General features: G+C 38.8%; 1 long non-coding RNA gene across 2 annotated transcripts in view; it reads right to left on the reverse strand.

Annotated features, from left to right (window-relative positions):
• LOC125113519 (uncharacterized) overlaps nucleotides 1-20,416 on the reverse strand; it is a 608,058-nt gene that overhangs the window by 548,469 nt on the left and 39,173 nt on the right. For both annotated transcript variants that reach the window (XR_007131482.1, XR_007131483.1), the window contains exon 3: nucleotides 9,065-9,260. This is a non-coding gene — a long non-coding RNA (uncharacterized LOC125113519). The remainder of the gene's footprint in view (nucleotides 1-9,064; nucleotides 9,261-20,416) is intronic.

Consider the following 20,416-nt stretch of genomic DNA (forward strand, 5'->3'; position numbering starts at 1 on the left):
CCCACACTCAGTAAATGAAGTCCCCCTACACCAGTTCCACTATAATCAGCCTCTAGCTCCAGCCCTGGTCCCTTGGGTTGCCAACTGAAAAATGTCTATGGGGAAGTTATGAATCTGTGTAATTATCTTTTTTGAGAAATTAAAATCATAACATAAATTTTATTATCCAGCTAGAGTTTCACTTTCATATGCAAATTTTTGATAAGTTAATAGCATAAACAGACTTTTCAAGAACCTTAAATCATGCCAAGCTATATTTTTTTGTCTTTTTTTTTTTTTTTTTGTCCTCTATATGGCCACTCCTGCAGCATATGGAGGTTCCTAGGCTAGGGGTCTAATCAGAGCTGTTGCTGCCAGCCTACGCCACAGCCACAGCAATGCAGGATCCAAGCCGCGTCTGCAACCTACACCACAGCTCACGGCTAAGCTATTTTTTAATGCAATGGATAAGTGCATATTTTTTGAAACTTGGCAAAAGTATTTGGAAACAGTTACAGCAATAATTACACATAGGTATCCATCAGATGATGGGCAGAAAGATTGCTTTTGTCCAGATTCTTTCTTCTCATAAATAAAAAGGAGTCCTGAGCTAAATATAAAACACATGAAACTGCCACAATTTACTTTTTAATGAAAAATTCCCTGTATTGCTATGAGATTGGTCCTTAAAGCTGTAGGATTTGGGGAAAAGAGTTCATTTTTTGCCCCATTACCCCAAAACATTCCAAATAAATATTAAATTTGAATTGAAACATTTAAAATACTATTATTTTAAAAGTTCACTGGTGATAAAGTTCATGTAAAAATAAATCACTGCAGTTTATTTTCTTGACAACTTAATAAAACTAAATTCTCTCTTTCAAACTCCATTATATTTTTAGTCCCTTAGAATTCTATTTGGATACTATCTTGTTATTTTTGTGTCAGTTTTTAGAGAATGATACCAATGCTTGCAAACCCACCACTAAGTCACTTGCTAAAATAAGCCAGAGGCCATAACCACTCAATACACTTTTACTATAATGAGCTATTATTAGGTAGAGCTTTATTTTAAAATCTAAATCTTGACATTTGCTATACATAACATAGGCTGGGACCACATATTAAATCATTATATTTGTGTTCATGAGAAACAACGACTTCATTAAAATATTACCCTATTTAGTTTATGGTCAAATGAAAAAAATCTAAAAATAAATCTTTCCAAGCCCACTCTGAAATCCTTTTTTGGTTACTAGAGAAATCTCGTCAAGAATTTTTCTGAACAGGAGTTCGTCGTGGCGCAGTGGTTAACGAATCCGACTAGGAACCATGAGGTTGAGGGCTCAATCCCTGGCCTTGCTCAGTGGGTTAAGGATCTGGCCCTGCCATGAGCTGTCATGCGAGTCCCAGACACAGCTTGGATCCTGAGTTGCTGTGGCTCTGGTGTAGGCTGGTGGCTACAGCTCCGATTAGACCCCTATAGCCTGGGCACCTCCATATGTCATGGGAACAGCCCAAGAAAAGGCAAAAAGACAAAAAAAAAAGAATTTTTCTGAACATATTTCTAACTTGCCTATACAAAGGTTAAGCATGAAATAACACACAGGTACAGCAGACTCAATTCTGTGTGCAGTCTATGTCAGTCTCTGTACCATATGATTTTGAAGATTTCTCATCCTTGAAATTGAGGTCACTTAATACCTTCTAAAAGCAGAGGCCTTTGTATTTCCTTGCAGTGACACTGTCAACTGTTCATACCTGGCCATTGATTAACAAATCAGATTCCCTATTAGAGGGAAACACTGACAGATTAGAACAGAGAATCAAAGACTCTTGGTAGGAGAGGAGAAAAGAGAGGTGCAGAATGACTGCCTGGAGCTTTGACCAGCCAGGGAGCATCAGAAAAGCCCTGGGCCACTAGACTCCTGGGACTAGGGAAGGGACTCAGTTCCAGGCAGGGCCTGTTAAAGGACACACAGAGGAACCTACGAGAAATTTTCCTGACTTGACATTTTCGATGGCACTAATTCTATTTAGTAACATTTTCAAAATGTAACATCAGGATCATGACATTGAAAACAGACTCTGGAACTAAAGGGAGAAAATTATTCCCTTCATTAAGCTTGTGGAGATAGTTGGCTGACTTCAGCAATGAAATTTAATTTATTCTTTTTTTTTTCCATTCTCTCATATGCACACTCTGCTACACCTTACTGAACAAGCTGAAAATTCAATAAATAAATGCATTCATTAATGATGTAGTAGAACCCAAAAGGGAAGGAAAGCTGCCGGAGCCACTCCATAGGTCTCCCACTTTGCCAAAAACAATTACAGTGGTACAAGGCTGATGGTGTGAACCTGATCATGGGGGGCCAGGGGTGCGGGGTTGCTGCTGCTCTTGCAGCTGCTGCCATCAGAGCAACACCAAGTAGCTGTCTCTCTGGCCTTAGAATTTGCACACCCACCGTGACTGAGAAAAGAGAAATTTAAATATATTCATGTTAAGGGTTCTTCCTTCTCCCCCTTCATTATGCACCAAGAGATGTTCTGGTAAAATTCAAGACATCAGCTTAGAATATGTTAATGCTCATAAATTAAATTGCTCACATAAGGTGATCAATTTTTAATGTTTACACTCAAGATGTTCTTTTTAATTAACACTTAGCTACATTTGTACTCTCTGTTCGCTGCAGAAAATGTCTGAACTTGCAGAGAACTGCAATAAGTTGTAAGACATCAAACTACAGTAATTTTCAAAGTTGCATCCTTCCACTAAAGAAAAAGGGCTTAGCTTCAGAGAGTCGACATCAAAAAGAGACCTAACATACTCTTCGGAAGCAGTGGGATGTAGTACTCTGTGCATGTAGATATTTTTGGAAAGTTACCTACATTCCTCATGTGGAGGTGGAAATTACCCATTCATAAATGCCTAGGATGTATTCTGAGACACATATGTGAAAATGAAAAGTGATTTCCAAGTTTAATGAGCAGAAGCTCATTAAATAAGAATACACTGATTTATAATTAATGTTAATTGATCGCTTGTTAGCTATATAGGACTCCAAAAAAAAAAAACCACAACAGATTGTTTACCAGCTTGTGACCTTGAGAAATCACCTATTCACGAAAAATAGGAATAATACCTGTATGATGGTTTCTTAGGACAGTCTCTTGTGACAATTAAATAACATGTGAAGTGCTTCTCAAGCTCCTGCATATACTAGTTACTAAATAAATACTAGTTTATTTCCTGCATTATTGCCTTACTTATTTACACTGTGATTCTTGGTATTTTTCTTTAAAAATGAGAATAAGAGTGTCAGAAAAAAATGCTACTTCTGGTATAGTATGAGGTCCTGCTCCAAGATAAGGACAGTTTAGGAAAGCAGACCCAGGATTTTGAAATCTCCTACAAAGAAAAATGTATTATGTGTCATTTAAAGAAAAACTAGTCTCAGAAGAAAGTGGATATTCATGAACCATGATGCACAGAATGATTTTCATGGTGGCAATGCCAATTCTATAGAAAATAAGAGCAGAAGAGTATAAAAGGGAATGAAAAAGAAAAAAATTTAAAAATATGATGAATTCTTCTCATCCTTGTATTCCATCTGAACTGCATTTTTAAGGGTCTGTAAGAGAAGCTCTACAGGGAGATTTCCAAGTCTTCCTAGTTTGATGGGAGAGGAAATTTCAGGCTTTGAGAAGATAGTATTGAAGAAGAATTGGCACCAAAATGGGTGGGTGGGGCCAAGACAGATTTTTGCAGACCGATGAAAGTGTTATTTTGGCAAAACGGATGGAAATTTTCATCTCGGCATATGTTTGAACTAGCTGTTGGCCTGGTAAGATATTAAATTATAAATGTATCATTTACTATTGGTGCAGTAACTTGTCTAGGGAGTTCTCAAGATACATCTTCGGGATAAGCCTCCTAAAGTGTGAGTTTCTCCATCTATAAATAACTTCTGCCCATGTGTAATTCCAGTAATTCATATCTTATTTCAGATATCTACAGAAAACTTTGGCATATGACTTATTAAAATTACTATTAGTAATTTTAATTAAATTACCCGTAAAAAAGTCAGTGGTGCACTAGACAGGACAATGAATGTATATGTCATCGTAAGACTTAGAACCAGAGTGCAAGACAGCTTCTTGCGCCACTATTTCTGGGACACACATTATAACTTGCTACATGTTGAACTAGGGAAAAAAAATTGTTTTTATCTAACCAAAATAAAACCTTGTATGCCACCCAATTTCCAAGTACTTTCTAGGTGGTATTTCACTATGAACAAAATTTCTAACAGCAGGACAGAATAAAGCTATATTAGGATTTATTTTCTGAAGTAGCTGGTTCAAAAGTGTTAAGAAAGTAAGGCGCACAAAAAAATAGACTTGAGGTACTTTTTTTGTTAGCCTGACAGTGTTAAGTTTGGAGATCTGTGGAGGAAATGATGATACTTGACAAACAAGAAACTTGGATTAGCAAAAATTCTACTAGTTTGTGACTTTAAAAGTGTGCAAGCCAGTCAATTAGCACTGAAGAGTCCTCAAAATTTTTTATTTTCCATTTTGTTAAGCTATTTCAGATTTATCTTCTGTCATATTTGAATCACTATAAGTCAAACTGGCTAAAGTGTAAAATAATAACCCCGATCAATGCTTTGTAACCTTATTGCACATTAGATTCAACTGAGTAGCTTGGAAAATATGTGATACTCTCTTCCCACACAGGTCTTAGCCCAGTGTTAGTTTTAACAATTCTACTCGGCTGATTTTAATATGCAGACAGGATTAAAAACCGCTGCTTGTGTTTCAGCATTTTTTTTAGTAGGAAAGAGCCCTTCAAAGGGCTGTCTGTGTCCACCTAGGTCTCTTCAGTCCCTGCATATGAATAGTGGTTAATAAATGTTAGATCCTTAACCACTGCAATGTATCAGGTGTCGGCAAACTTCTGTGATGTCAGTAAATATCTCAAGGTTTGTAGGCTGCAATGTCTCGGTCCCAACTACTCAACTCTGCTGGTCTCTGTTGCACCTACTGGATCCTGTCATTGTGGTGCAAAAGCAACCAGAGACCAATGGCTGTGTTCCAATAAAACTTTATTTATAAAAACAGGTGGCAGATTGAATCTGGCCCATTGGCCGATGGCCATAGTTAGCTAACCCTGCAGTTACACCACCTCTCAATTCAACTCTTACAGCCTCCTGCAATTTTATCACTGTAGCTTTATCTTACAGTTTGAAAATATTGTTTGTTGCAGAAATATTGCCATGGATTAAATAAACTAAGTAACCATTATACATGATTATTAAAGAAATTGCATAAATAATAATAACAAAAATAATGGCCTCTGCACTTTGGATGAGATTAGTATCCCTAATGATGTCGGTTATTGGTGAATTTTATTAAGCTTTATCTAGGCTAGCAGATATAAATTCATAAACTACGCCTACTGGGTACAATGTGATTAAGCAGGAATTCCCTCGTGCTACCATTATTAGAGGAAAGGAACTGTTTCCTTGTTTTCAGAGACAGTACCGTGGTCAATGGTAGGAAATACAATGGTAGGTATACCTAGGGCCCCTTTTCTTTCTAGGAGAGACACCACCAATCAGTTATAACTGAGCCTGGATGTGGTCTTGCAATATTTCTTAATATTGCTCCAGGCAGTCACCACAAATCAGAGTTAGCAGACAAGATGAGATCTATGTGATGTTCCCAGCGTAAGAAGAGATGTTTTTCCAGCTCAGACAACAAGCAGGAAATTATTCTTCTCTCCAAAGATATAAATGCCCTTCCCATCACTGTACTGAAGAATGTGCTGATCTTGCTGAGGGAATGCAGAACCACCTGTTCATGTTAAAGAAGCAGAGAACTTCCGCAAACCATACCTTATCTGAAGCAGGTAGGAAACCGATTCCCACAGAAATCAATTTATTTAAAATTCTGTAATTATAATTTGAGCTCATGCAAAAGGAAAAAGTAAAAACTCTTCTACAATTTATATAAAATAAAGCCTGAAGCAGAGATGTGGGGGCAGCTGGTATTAGACTAGAAAAATACAGGGCACAGAAAAGACAATTCAGATTGGAGCAGAACATTTTGCTCAGCTGTACTGTCGTGACTGGCCGTTGGCACTGGCTATCGCCTGGGTAACTGCGGTTCTCCTCCACGTGGCCACTCATCCTCCAGCATCCTAGACCAGTTGCTTGGTGGTCTTAGGGAACATTCCAAGGCAGTAAAGACCAATGTTGTGAGGCCTTTGAGGCCTAAGAGCCAGAACTTTGACAACGTCGTTTTCTACAAATCGAAGAAACATTCAAGGGGAAGGAGAGGAGGCTTTGCTCTTGACAGGCAGCTCTGCACAATACTGGGACTATCTTTTCCAATCTGCCACTCATGGAGGAGCTGTAGTCTTAGTAACACATTCTTCTGTTTCTTTGTAAAGTCCTAGACCAGATGGCCTCTCTGACATTGTCTTCAGATTCTGATGTCCAGAGGGGCCAAAACGGATGAGGCTGCTCTAATAAAATTCTGTCACAATGAAGCTTATTGCTATCGATGAATGCTACATCTTACACATTTACCCTCCTTTCATATTTCATTTTGTAAAATCCTACATTAAAAAGCATAAGCAGGAGTTCCTATTATACCTCAGAGGGTTAAGAACCTGACTAGTATCTATGAGGATGCGGGTTTGATCTCTGGCTTAGCCCAGAGGGTTAAAGATCTGGTGTTGCCATGAGCTGTGGTGTAGGTCACAGATGTGGCTTGGATCCTGAGTTGCTGTGCTGTGGTGTTAGATTGGCAGCTGCACCTCCAATTCAACCCCTAGCCTGGAAACTTCCAACGCCGAAGATGCGGCCCTAAAAAGACCAAAAAAAAAAAAAAAAAAAAAGAAGCAGAAACAATTTAAAATAGCATTAAATTCATGGTAAACAGGATTTCCAATTCAGAAAAAAAAGTAATGTGTATTTCATTTAAATAATAGACTGAAGCCCATTAGGAAAAATTACAATTTTCTACAACTCCACTACCTTTTCTTCTGAACAGTGCAAATGCAATCCTCTTTAGTTGCTAAAGATTTACTATCTGACTATAATAATGGAGAGGCAAAGTTAGGCAGGCAACGTGACCTTTCCCCACATGTCATAGATGACAAATAGAAATGGGAGGCTAAGGGTCTTACTCAAAGTCACAGAGGTCACTAATGGCAAAAATGAAGTCATGAGACAAAACTTCCCACTCCCAAGACAGTGCTTGTGCCATTGCTCCATTAGAACAGTTATTTGCATTCAGGAAAATTTTTTATATCCATAGGCCTTTCTGCTCTGGCAAGATCAAGGATCAGCAAACTTCTGTAAAGGTCTAGAATCAGTCCATAAAGCCTCTTGTCACAACTACTCAACTCTGCTCTTGTAGCACAAAAGCAAACGATATGTTTTAAACATCAACGTTCCTGAGTTCCAATAAAACTTTATTTATAAAAACAGGCAGCTGGCCAGGTTTGGCCCATGGGCCATAGCTTGCCAACTCCTGTGCTTTAATTTAAAATTAAAACTATTAAGACCCCCATTGTTTACCCCTTCCTGCATCCATATCCTTGCATGTCCATTATGCAATGGACAGTTTATAACACATTTACCTTGAGCCTGACTGTATATCATATGCTGAATTGTGTCCCCTCCTCTCACAAAAACAATTCATACATGGAAGTCCTAATGCTCAGTACCTCAGATTTTGTTTGAAGGTAGGATCTTTAGAGAGAGAACCACATTAAAATGAGGTGACTAATCATGGGCCTTAATTCCAGTATGATGGTATCCTAGGGCAAATGTGAAGACAGACGTGCCTGCAGGGAGAAGAGTGAGTCTGAAGATGGAGAGGTCCTCCCAGCAGTGAAAAGAGGCCTGGAACAGATCCTTCCCTCACAGCCTTCAGAAGGAATCAACTCTGTTAACACCCTGATTTGGGACTTCAAGCTTCTAGAACTGTGAGATAATACATTTCCTTTGTTTTAAGCAACCTGGCCGATGGCACTTTGCAACAGCAGCCCTAGAGAAAGGACACACCACGTGACTCGCTTTGTTCAGTGATGCATGGCCGGAAGTAGCAGTGTGCCAGTCCCCAGCCCAGGCCTTGGGAAACTTCACACTTTTTCATTTGCCCTCTTATACCTCTTCATTGGTAGGAAAAGACTATTCTCTAAAGATACCCTGCTGATCTAAGGAGCCTGAAAGACCCCTGAAGTAGAGCCACTCCAGCCAAGCCCAACCTCCAGCTGAACTGCACATACAAGCAACAGTAAGTTATTTCTGTTAAGCCACTGAGTTTTGGCATAGATTGTTGTACAGCAATAGGTCATTTATGCAAAGGTTAACTTTAACATTAGATCAATTCCCAGAATAGGACTATTAATATCTAGTACAGGACTATGACTTTCTTTTTTCTTGCATGTACTTGGCCTATTCTGCTGAAAATTTAAATCAGCTACTGAAAATATTGCTCACCACTTCCACCCCCACAGCCATTTCTTTTTTTCCTTTAGTGAAAACAGAAATGAATGAGCACCTGAACGGATTAATAATCCACTTGCCTGTTTTAATTCAGGCCAGCAAACTGCTGTGTAGTTTTACTCCTTACTTGCAGTTGCAAAAACGTGCACTGCTTTCAGCAGCCTGACTATCCGCCAGGCTATTTCTTTTGTTTTCCAGCTTTACTGATAATATAACTGACAAATATAAATTTCTATATATTCAAAGTGTACAATATGATGACTTGATAAGGACTATGTTTTAAGAAATCTTAGATGTATCTATAAAAAGATATGCTGTTGTTATTAACTATGTAATAAAATCCATTTAAAACACACAGAATTAGAAAATACTGTAGATTAGAAATACAGTAGATCTTAACCTGTTTAGTACCCCACAGTCTTCAGTAAGTTGCCTAACCTTTTTGGTCTTTTTGATCAGTTGAATGATATTAGACTAGTTACTGTCTTAGTTTACTAAGGCTGCCAAAACATAGCCCCACAAATTGGGTAGCTTAAAACAACAAAAACTTGACTCACAGTACAGGAGGGTTAGAGGTATAAAATCAAGGTGTTAGCAGGGCCATGCTCCCTCTGAAACTTAAAGAGGCAAATCCTTCCCTGCTTCTTCTGGCTTCTGGTGTTTGCCAGCATCCCTCTGGTTTCCTTGGTTTGCAGCTGTTTCTGTCTCTGCCTCTGTCTTCACATGGCTGTCTTCTCCACTTGCATTTCCCTCCTGTTATAAAGACACCAGTCAGATTGCATTAAAGGCCCACTAAATACTGCCCACTGAGGTGTGACCTCATCCTGACTTAACTAATTATAACTGCAACAACCCTATTTCCAAAAATGGTCATTTTGGAAAGTGAAAGTTCAGACTTGAAGGTAATATTTTTGAGAGGCACAATTAAACTCGTAACAATTGGTTTTCAGTTTTGCTTGCATTTTTAACCCAAGCACTTTTTCTTCAGATGAACTTTTATAAAGAGGTATAAACCAGGAAAACAGTTTGAAATACAGCTGCTCTGGTTGAAGGAACAGTAGGCACTCACAAGACTGCCCATTCACCCACCAAGACCCCTTTTCAAGATCGCCAATGGGTGCCTCAGAAACCTTGAATCATATTCTTTAAAACCACCAGTCTAAGTAAATTCTAGCTTTGAACGATTTTTCTTACAAATAATAAAATATTCTGAAAGATTATACTTTCTGTCAATTGAATTGAATAACACTTTCTATTGGGTAATTCAATTTACGCCCCTCAAAAAAGTTTATTTAAAAAAAAAGTTCAATAAGGGATTTAAATTTCTCTTGGAAATTATATTAGAGGGCCAATTTTATTTCATCTTATTTCTGTACCTGTTAAATTAATTTTAATTGTGCAGTAAAGAGTTTAATAGACTTGAAGTATTCAAATCCTGCACCTTCCAAAGAAAGGATGGCCCTTGACCAGCTCCTAGGAGATAACCTCTAAGTTCCTGAAATATTCTGCCTGTTAAGAGTGTCTGCATACCTGGAGTTTAGGGACTTGCCAGATAGTTGATGCTAACAATGGATTTATGGTGGGGAGCCCTGGGCCACACTGAATCAGTACAGCCTCTAGGGGCACTAGACCCTGAATAATTAAGGTCAGTCACATGGAAGCTCCATGCCTCTGTGATCAACCCCCAATAAAAACCCTTGATACCAAGACTCAAGTGAGTTTCCCAGGTTGACAATCCTCTATGTATTGTCACAGGTTCCTGCCTGGAGAATTAAGCGCTGTTTCTAAGACTCCACTGGGAAAGGACAACTGGAAGTTGATTCCTGGTTTCTCCTCTCCAATCTATGAGCCTTTTTGCCTTTGCTGATTTTAACCTGCATCCTCTGACTAGAGTAAACCGTAACTGAATATAACAACTTTTCTGAGTTCTGTGAGCCCTTCCAACAAATCACTGAAACCGAGGGTAGTCTTGGGGACCCCTAAACACATAATTATCTTTACTAATATACCTGGATGGAAAATGTAAGGTTGTGATAGAACTTCTCCATTGAGTATACATGTAATTGTTGTATGCTGCTCTGCTGAACATTACATTCATGTAGTGTGGTATGTATGTGGAAGGTTCCCAAGCCCCTCTGTAAGTTGTTAAGCCATTGAAACTGGTGAGAAGCCAAGTCAGGATCTCTCATTTTATAAAATGATTACCACTGGCTCAACCTGTCTTTATAGGGCATGGATCTGACATTAACCAGTCCCATAGGAAACCTGCCCTTCAGGCTCTTGCAAGACAGGGTTCACAGTACTAGCTGAACCATTTGCTAGTTATGAGAATCTGGGCAAATGCCATAAACTTTCTGAAACTTAATTTCCTGCATGTAAACAGAAAAATAATAAATATCACAGGGCATTATTGTGAAGTTTAACAAAGATAATGTATGCATGACTGAATAAAAATTAATAACAGAGGATGGCTCTTAACCTTTAATCTTGTGGAAGAGTATCCTGTCTTCTATCTCATCCACTTTCCCTTCCTTGCCTTTCAAGAAGGAGTCTGCCTGTTCTGGGTCCATTATTTGGAATTTGATGGTATGGAATCAGAAAAGAGGAAGAGTTAGGAAGAGAAGAGGTACACAGGCTAAGGCTGGGGAACGAGTTTTTCATGAAGATTTTGAGAGAGAGTGTCTGACAGCCCTGCAGTGGGGGAAGAAGTAGATGGGAGACAAAGAGGGGAATTCTAAGTGTTGAATCCTCTTCATAACATTTGGGGACCTCAAATATAGACCTGAATATCCTCAGTCAGTTTTCTGCCCAATTTATATCAAACCCTAGATGAGAGAGATGATATTGAATGATTCTTGAAGAGCAGTCTATTTTTCTGTAGATTAGGTCAGATTAGATCATAAAAAACTTCATATGCTTGTATTTGTTTCACTTCCGAGAAACTCTTTCAGTGGGTTCCACTTGAGCTCGCTGTCCTTTACTTATGCTGAGGGTATTATAGACTTGAAAATATACTGTAGTTGGCGACAATTTTTCAACATGATGTTACACTCCAGAAATGTCACTCAGAAGCCAATGCCAGAAAAAGTTGTTTCCAGAGTTCCCGTTGTGGCTCAGTGGTTAACGAACTCAACTAGCATCCATGAGGACTTGGGTTTGATCCCTGGCCTCACTCAGTGGGTTAAGGATCCAGTGTTCCTGTTAGCTGTGGTGTAGGTCACAGACCTGAGATCCCGCATTGCTATGGCTCTGGCCTGAGCTGGTGCCTGCAGCTCCAACTAGACCCCTAGCTGGGGAACCTCCATATGCCTTGGGTGAGACCCTAAAAGGACAAAAAAAAAAAAAAAGTTGTTTCCTTAAAGATCAAATGTGCTTCTTCCTCTGTACATTGATAAGCACATGAGTTTGGCTATCATTAAGATCAGAGTCAAATTTCTAGTCCAACTTTTTTTAAGGATTAAACCCTAATTTTATCAATTTGCATTTGAACAGCTTTCTTCAACTTCTCATGCTGAGCAAATCAGGCCATTGGGAGTGGAGAAGGATAACACCACTAGAACACGAAGATTTTGAGGTTGTTGGAAAAGGACAAGGAGGTTAAAAGACTTCCTTTATGTGTGTGCAGGAGATGATATCAGTGGGAGTAGCTTTCAGACAAGCAAAAATAAATCAACATGAATTTAGGAGCTACAGGAACAAGAACAGGGCATTTTGATGGAACTTTAAGAGTCAAGGCTAAATGAAAAAAGCTTCTTATAAAACTTGACCCAGCTTAAAAGATCTGAGTGATTGAAAACAAGTATAGTGTTTTGATTTTCGGATCTATGCAAAGAATTCAATTCATGATTGGGGTGGCAAAGTGTACAGGTTTGATTTTTAAATACAGAAGACTGAACCTTGGACCCCTACCAGGAAAGACTCAATGCTTTTAAAGATCTAGAGAGGCTTAAACAGCTGGGAGTGACAAAGTTTGCAACTGAACAATCTAGATGATTATATTAAGTACTATACCACACAGAGTACCCATATTTTACTTCTGTGGTTATTTAAAAAGAATATTCTTGGACTATTATTGACTCCAAAAGGCAGTACAATGAGCCTTATTTTTGAGCATCTTTTTAGTGGTTTCACAAAGTCCAGCCAGCCTATGTCAGGTTTCCTTCACAAGGTCATGTTTATTTAAGTTTAGTCAAATGAACTAAAGATAAGACACACAGAATCACACCCAAGAAAACCTTAGAAATCATCTAGCCCTTTCCCCTCCTTCTATAGGTTTAAAACTAAAATTCACAGAGGTCAGAATCATATGGCTCAGGTAATGGCAAAGAGCTAAGACCTTTGGATTCTAGGGCAAGTTCCTTGGTCTTGTGAGAAGAGCTTCATCTACTCTGTCCCAAACACGACCAATGCAAGCCATACAAATGCATTTGAAGCTTTTCTGGTGCAAAACCAACTCCCATCTTGCTACCATTCTTCACACCATACAACGGTTCACATCTGCCTTTTTCTCATATAAATTACTTCAACTTTAACTTTTTTAGTTTTTAAATTCCACTATAGTTTGAATATTCTGTAAAATCCCAGGCAACTTTATTGAGCATATGTGTTGACAGTATAGACAAATTTCATCTTATGACTTGTTACTACATGTCTTTCTTCATGAGTCTCTGTGATTTTTTATGACTCAAGATTTCTTTTTAAATCTCTTTGGACCAATATTTCTGTATTTTCACTAAGGCTTGGTTAGCACTTTTAAATTCAAACATATAATCTGTAACTATGAATCTTTTCCTCAGCAGGAAAAGCGTGCTTTGTAGTTCTTTGGCAATTTATTTTTTCTCTTCAGCTCCTCTAATTCCAGGATATTTGCAGACAGTTTTATTTGTTCTTATTTTCATTTCATAAGTATCTCTTCTACCCATTGAGCATCCTCAGCTCAACGTCGAGGACAGACAGAAAATAAAATCAAAATTGTATTAAAGTACAGCAGATACATATTTACGATCATTATAAATCCTTATTTTGTTTAGAAATTTTGTGCACCATTAAATTTTTTTTGTTGTTGTTGTTGTTTTAGGGCTGCACCTGTGGCATATGGAAGTTCCTGGGCTAGGGGCTGAATTGGAGTCACAGCTGCTGGCCTACAGCCATGCTAGATCTGAGCCACATCTGTGACCTATGCCTCAGCTTGCAGCAACACTGGATCCTTAACCCCCTGAGCAAGGGCAGGGATCAAAAACCTGCATCCTGGGAGTTCCCATCATGGCTCAGTGGTTAACGAATCCGACTAGGAACCATGAGGTTGCGGGTTCGATCCCTGCCCTTGCCCAGTGGGTTAACGATCCGGCGTTGCCATGAGCTGTGGTGTAGGTCGCAGTAGACATGGCTCGGATCCCGCGTTGCTGTGGCTCTGGCGTAGGCTGGCTGCTACAGCTCCGACCCCTAGCCTGGGAACCTCCATATGCCGTGGGAGTGGCCCAAGAAATGGCAAAAAGACAAATAATAAATAAATAAATAAATAAATAAATAAATAAATAAATAAATAAATAGAAACCTTCATCCTCATGGATACTAGTCAGGTTCTTAAACTGCTGAGCCACAACAGGAACTCCCAAATTTTTAATCTGTTTCCTATCATAATATGGCCTATTTTTTCTTCTTATTTTAAAAAAAATGGTACTTTTGCTGTATCCTGTGTAAGTGACACAGAAATAAATTCACAAAGGATGACATTTTTTTCAGTGAGGAGTTAGTAAAAACACATAGCTAATTTTCTCAATCAAACTCTAAAACTATGGGAGACCTTTTGTAAGACTAAAATTCACAAAGTCTTAAATGAGCTCTAAACTAGAAATTGTTAGCAGTTATAGTCAGAGCAGTGAGTAGGAATTCCTCTTATCTTTTGCATTTATTATGTCCCCTGCACTAGATTTAGTATCATAAATGAAGCTATTAAATTTCATTTAGTTTTTTCAATTGCCCTCTCTCCAAACTTGTTGCCATTTGGAATTCACCATAAACTAAAATTGGGTTTACTGCTTTATCACTTGCAAGTTTCTAAATCTGCTACCACCTGTAAGATCCCTTCACGAGCATGTTCCCTTTTCTTAGGAAATATCACATTCATGATTAAGATGAGTTTCAAGGGTATGATTTTAACCCATCCCCAGAGTTTTTCCTGGAGCATTTCAGGGACACTTGCCTCAAGGAAACATGTTTTGAAGTCAAGCCAGAGTGGCCAGAGCCCAAACAGAACTAGAGTAATTTTAGCACCTGTGATATTTTCATCCCAAGTCTTTGTCCTCCTTTTCTGTAGCATCACATTCAGGATTACGCCTCACATAAAGAAAGGAATAGGAAAGTGCCAAGGAAAAATAAATATCACTAGAATAGGATTTAAATGTTGTTAAAGGGCTGTTTACTTATTGTTCTAATCAGAAAATATCTCTTTCTCCACGTGTGTGTACTTGTGTGTATATACATGTGTGTGTATATATATACATGAATCCACACACATATATTTGAATAAAGATACACATATGAATTTAAAATCTAGGTGTAATTAAACTGCATTTTCCTGTGGCCTCTGAATATCATTGAACTACATACACATAAGCTTTTAAATCATGAATCTTATTTTGTCAATTTAATTATATCTTAAACTATTAATTTGCATATTAATAGTTATCAAAATGTGTACTTTTAATGATCATTTACTGCTATTTTTTCTTCTGTGAAAACGAGCTGTTCTTCGTCACTGCTGCTGTTGTTGTTTCCTGGTTCATGCCCTTCACAAACACAACTCATTTCCTTCAACATTTTCTTTCACTGTACACTATGATTTTCAAACTGTTGGAAAGAATGCTTCATGAATATTTTGAAAAATCTTCTGCTGTAAATTTTCCTTCTCCCATTTGGAGTGTCTGTGTCTTCCTACATGCAGAAAGGGACTATGCCATTACTCTTTGGAATATTGAGATTATTCGGAGTATTCATAAGCTCACATATAAAATTAGCAGAAAAGCACTTTTAAGTAACAAGCTTGTATCAGTTACCTAAACCACATTTCACGTTTCTATTAGTTTTCATGTTTATTTATTTTTTTAATATTTCTGTTAACATAGCTAAGTACATTTTTATTCTTCTTTGATGATATTTTCAAGAGGTCTAGATGCTCTTTTGATGTGATTCTCTTCCAGTTCAAGAAAAAGAGTTCAATTATTTCTCAAAGGAGAGTTACATCATTGAACTTTTAAATTTCCTCAGCTATCCATAACATTTGTATACTAAATGCCCTTAACCTATTTTCTAGGCTTGTCATTTTTTCTTGCGTTGCTGTAATTAGTTTGTATGTTTTCTCCACCATGGGAGATGTTGTTTCAGTTCATTCTCAGTTGCTTTATTACTGCTCTTCACAGCCTCCAGATATATGCTTAGTTCATCTTCAGTATCAGCAGGTTTAGAACTTGTCTTTCATTGTCATAGCTCATCTTTTTCTGCAATCCTTATTTTCTCCCTTATTACTTCTCAGGAGTAGTGAGTGTCAGCTCATTTACATGTACAGCTCAGTCTTCTATAACTATTTCAGGCATCACAGGTTTCCTCTCCAGGTTGTTTCGACTGTTTTCCCCTTCGATGTTGCAATACTTGCTTACTGGGCATGGAACTGAATAAGCCTCACTGGGGAACTTAAAATATTGGATTCTGTTATTATCCCTTTTTAGCAGATTTTTTTTTTCACTATATATGGAAATAAGAGAAAATCTGATGCTATGGTATTATTTCCCTCACTGCACAATTTTTTTTTAGAATGTCATTGACTTGTACCATCAAATACAGTAATTTTTTTTTCCTGCGGTCATGCTTGATTTTTTTCTCTTGTTAACCTCTTAGGATGATCATTGCACAATGTATTGAAATAGATGGACACATCATTTTCAAAGTATTTTTCAGTCTTCCAACAGACTGCCTGGCTCTTAAGGTTTAGACACTAAATGATAATGACCTCGAATATGAAATAACTCATGCTCATAGATTTCTCCAAGTAGGATTAACGAGTAAATTCAGAGGCCATCTTTTTCAACCCGGCAAGGTTCTTCCTTAGCGCACAGTACAGCTCTACCGCTTCCTTGCCTATATGCCTGGAAGGGCAGTTTCTGAAGTTGAGCACATTCTTGAACAAGTTAGAGTTCAGCCATTAACCTGACCAAGGTGCAGCTTCAAGCCCCAGCTACCTGGCCACATACTCAAAAAGAGTTAAAATATCTTTGGATTTGTCACTGACAAGCTTTCCTCTCTGCTGAAACTACAGAGAACAGCTGGATTAACTGTAAAATGTGGACCGAGTTCCAGAGGTTAAAATGGGCCACTCCTCTGTTTTGATTTGCTTTATAAAGTTTTAAGTTGTCTTCTACAAAAAGACCTCCTGCCTCTTTCTCTATCAAGCAGAGAAAGGAGCATCTCAGCCTTGAACCCTATGCCCTTTCATTCTCTGCCCCAAGGCAAAGTAAGCTCCTTTGACCCCTATCTCTATTCCCTGTTGTCTTTTCTTTACATTTGCATAACTTAAAGATGTCTATCTCCATAATAAAGAAACCATTTGCCTGGAAGCTGTATTGGCCTTTCTGTCTCCTAATAAAAACTTCTTACAGCTTTTAAATAGTGAAATTTGAGAGATTAGGGGAGATTTCACTCAGTTACCCAGGTCCTATTTTTCTTTGAAATTTGAGGGATCTGGGAAACAGGATACAACTTCTCAAGTTTGTGAGACCTTGTGTTATGCATCCAAGCAGTTTTCATACCACTCAACAAATACCAGTTGAGTGCTTCCTATGTGCCTGGCTCAGTCTGGGATGCATCAGTGAACAAAGAAGACAAATTTCTCTGTTCATTCAGCTGGGGGAGGGAACATTGAGCATAAGTGAAATGAGGAAGCTAAGTATATATATTAGATATTAGATAGCCTGTAAGCACTGGGAAGAAAATTAAGGGGGGAAGGGAGGTGGGGAGGTCAGCATGGCAAGGTGACAGCTTTGAGGCACCATGCAAAGCCCTAAAGGAAGAAAGAGTAGCAGGCAATGGAACAGCCAGTACAGGCCTTGAAGAACCCCGAAATTATAGCTCTCAGATCTCTTAAGACTAATATTTTACTCAAATCAAGGAAACCATGATATAAAATATCTCATTTTCTTTTCTTTTTTTCTTTTTTTGTCTTTTGTCTTTTTTAGGACTGCACCGGCAGCATGTGGAGGTTCCCAGGCTAGGGGGGTTGAACTGGAGCTATAGCTGCTGGCCTACACCACAGTCACAGCAACGCCAGATAAAAGCCACATCTTCGACCTACACCACAGCTCATGTCAACACCGGATCCTTAACCCACTGAGCGAGGCCAGGGATCAAACCCACAAGCTATGGTTCCTAGTCGGATTCATTTCCACTGTGCCATGACGGGAACTCCATAAAATATCTCATTTTCTTAATCTTTCTTAGTGCATCTGCAATCCCTGAGCCATCTTGGCTCACAGATGGTTTTGGACGTTGCTGTGGACTTTTCATGTAGCTTAGTCCAATTTATTTGAAGAGCAACTATTTCATATCTGTTTCTTCTGAATACATAGACCATAATGAAACACTTTTTGGATCTATTTGTTTTTTTCTTACCCTTCCCCCCAACTGTGTCCCTAATTGCTTAGAAGTGACATCTCCTTGACAGCTGCAAGGCTGCAGACCTCATGCCAGTCTCGGCAAAATGAAATCATTCAGCCCCTGAGGGGATCTCAGCCTTCTGGAGCCCTGTTCTGGCTGAGGAATCCGTGTCCTACTTTGACGGCCTCAACCACAGAGGAAGAAGGTAACTTACACGAGCTCCTGTTGTTCTCGTTCCTCACCTCCAAAGCTGCCTTAATAGCTAAGGGGGCCAAGAGATGCAGCCCCTGTGCTTCCAAGCCTGAAAATTCCAGGAGATCAAACAGTGAAGAGCCAAGGGCACCTAGAGTCACAGGAGAACAGGAAGGGATGGGAACTCAAGGTTTATCAGGTAAATGAACCAAGCTGGATGAGTAGAGTCCATGGACGAGTTAGGAGCTTCCCTCTTTATAGAGGAGAGCAATTCTCACATCCAACCAGTGGCTGCAATGTGGCAATAAAAGTCTGGTGTTGCCAAATCTGATTTTTAAAGGAAAGACAGAAATCTGAGTATTTGTTTGAAATTTCCTGATGTCTTAAAGTTGGAAACTAGTAATTTAAAAACAAACCAACAAAACCACTGTTAAATTAGGCCAGATCAAATTTGTCTGCAGCCTGGGCTCTGCCTAAAGGCCTCATTCTGTGACTTCTAGAGGAACAATCCTCGATCCCATCGGTCATTGCCTATTTTACGGTGTTCATGGGAGACTAAAATTCAAAATCGAGAGATGGAGCAAGGATGGCAAATAATTTCTAAATTGCATGCCAACTCTGATTTATTAGTGACTGCCTTGCACATTATGTTTAGGATTCTGAGGCTCTTTCTGGGTCCACGGGGGTGGGGTGGGGGGGAATTGCGCTGAATTATCAATGTTGACTGATATGATGTGTATTCGCCACTCCGCAGCCAGACTATCCCCATGATGGTTGTGTTGAGGGTGGCAGAATAAATACTTTCTGCTGCCCCCACTTCCTTAGCATTTTAAATTAGGTGTGTTTGTCTCATGTTCCCCAGAGCTGGGAAAACAGTGCTAGCTTTCAAAGTACAGTAGCAGGGGTGGGGGTGACTGCTGCCAATGATCAGGTGCCTCAGATGCCTTTGCTTGTAACTCATGACACAATGCAGACCAACCAAGGCAACATATTCATCACTAAAGGAGGAGGCAGATCCATCCGACTGACCAGTCTAGTCACACACCTAAGACATCATTTATTCAGTCTTTGTGATGTAAAAACACCACAGCAGGAGTTTTTGTCATGGCACAGCAGAAATGAATCTCTCTAGGAACCATGAGGTTTCAGGTTTGATCCCTGGCCTCGTGAAGTGAGTTAAGGATCCGGTGTTGACATGAGCTGTGATATAGGTCACAGACGCGGCTCGGATCTGGTGTGGCTGTGGCTCTTGCATGGGGGTGGGTGGCAATAGCTCCAATTAGACCCCTAGCCTGGGAACCTTCATGAGCCATGGGTGTGGCCCTAAAAAGACAAAAACAAAAACAAAAATAAAATCATAAAAAATATAAAAATATCACAGCAAAGTTGCACTACTCTAGACCAGTCAGGTTTAGATCATCAAATATTTTCATTTTTATTGATATTTGAACTGAGTTTAATTTACCAAAATGAGTTGCATTTCAGCATTAGAATGCACTTTAATACAAAGTCCAAATATTTTATTTTAAAGAGAACAATACAAACTGACACTGGAAAGCAACCTAAAAGACGGTTTTAGTGTTTTAATTCTTGTTCAAGAGACCAAAACCAAGAAAGAAATTAAAAAATGTTATCCTCCACAAGAATACCTTAGAGGTAAGGTTTTTTGGGTACTTAGAAACTTTTGGGTACTTAGAAATTTATTCTTTAACGTGCTTCCATTTATGTTGAACTCCAGGATGAATTACTCTACAGGAAAACAGTAGCAAACCTATCAGGTAGGTTCTTATCTATTAATTCACCCTTTTTTCCATCTAACAAATCCTCTATCAAAACTCTATTCAAAATAAGGTAAGGTCTACAAACTCCCAGTTTCCAGTTGCCAGCTCAGTACTAAAATAAATGGAGAAGGTGGTTGAGGGACTATATGTGATTTTATGCCCTACATGATGAAGGCGTTTGATATGAGACAGCTTGTTTCCACAACCAAAAAAAATCTCTTTTTCCGTCAACTTGATGTTGATGCCTGAAATTTTGACATAAAATTATGTGTTATCTACAATCTGGTCTTC

This window comes from Phacochoerus africanus, chromosome 13 (genome assembly GCF_016906955.1).
Source record: "Phacochoerus africanus isolate WHEZ1 chromosome 13, ROS_Pafr_v1, whole genome shotgun sequence".
Classification (NCBI taxonomy): Eukaryota; Metazoa; Chordata; class Mammalia; order Artiodactyla; family Suidae; genus Phacochoerus; species Phacochoerus africanus.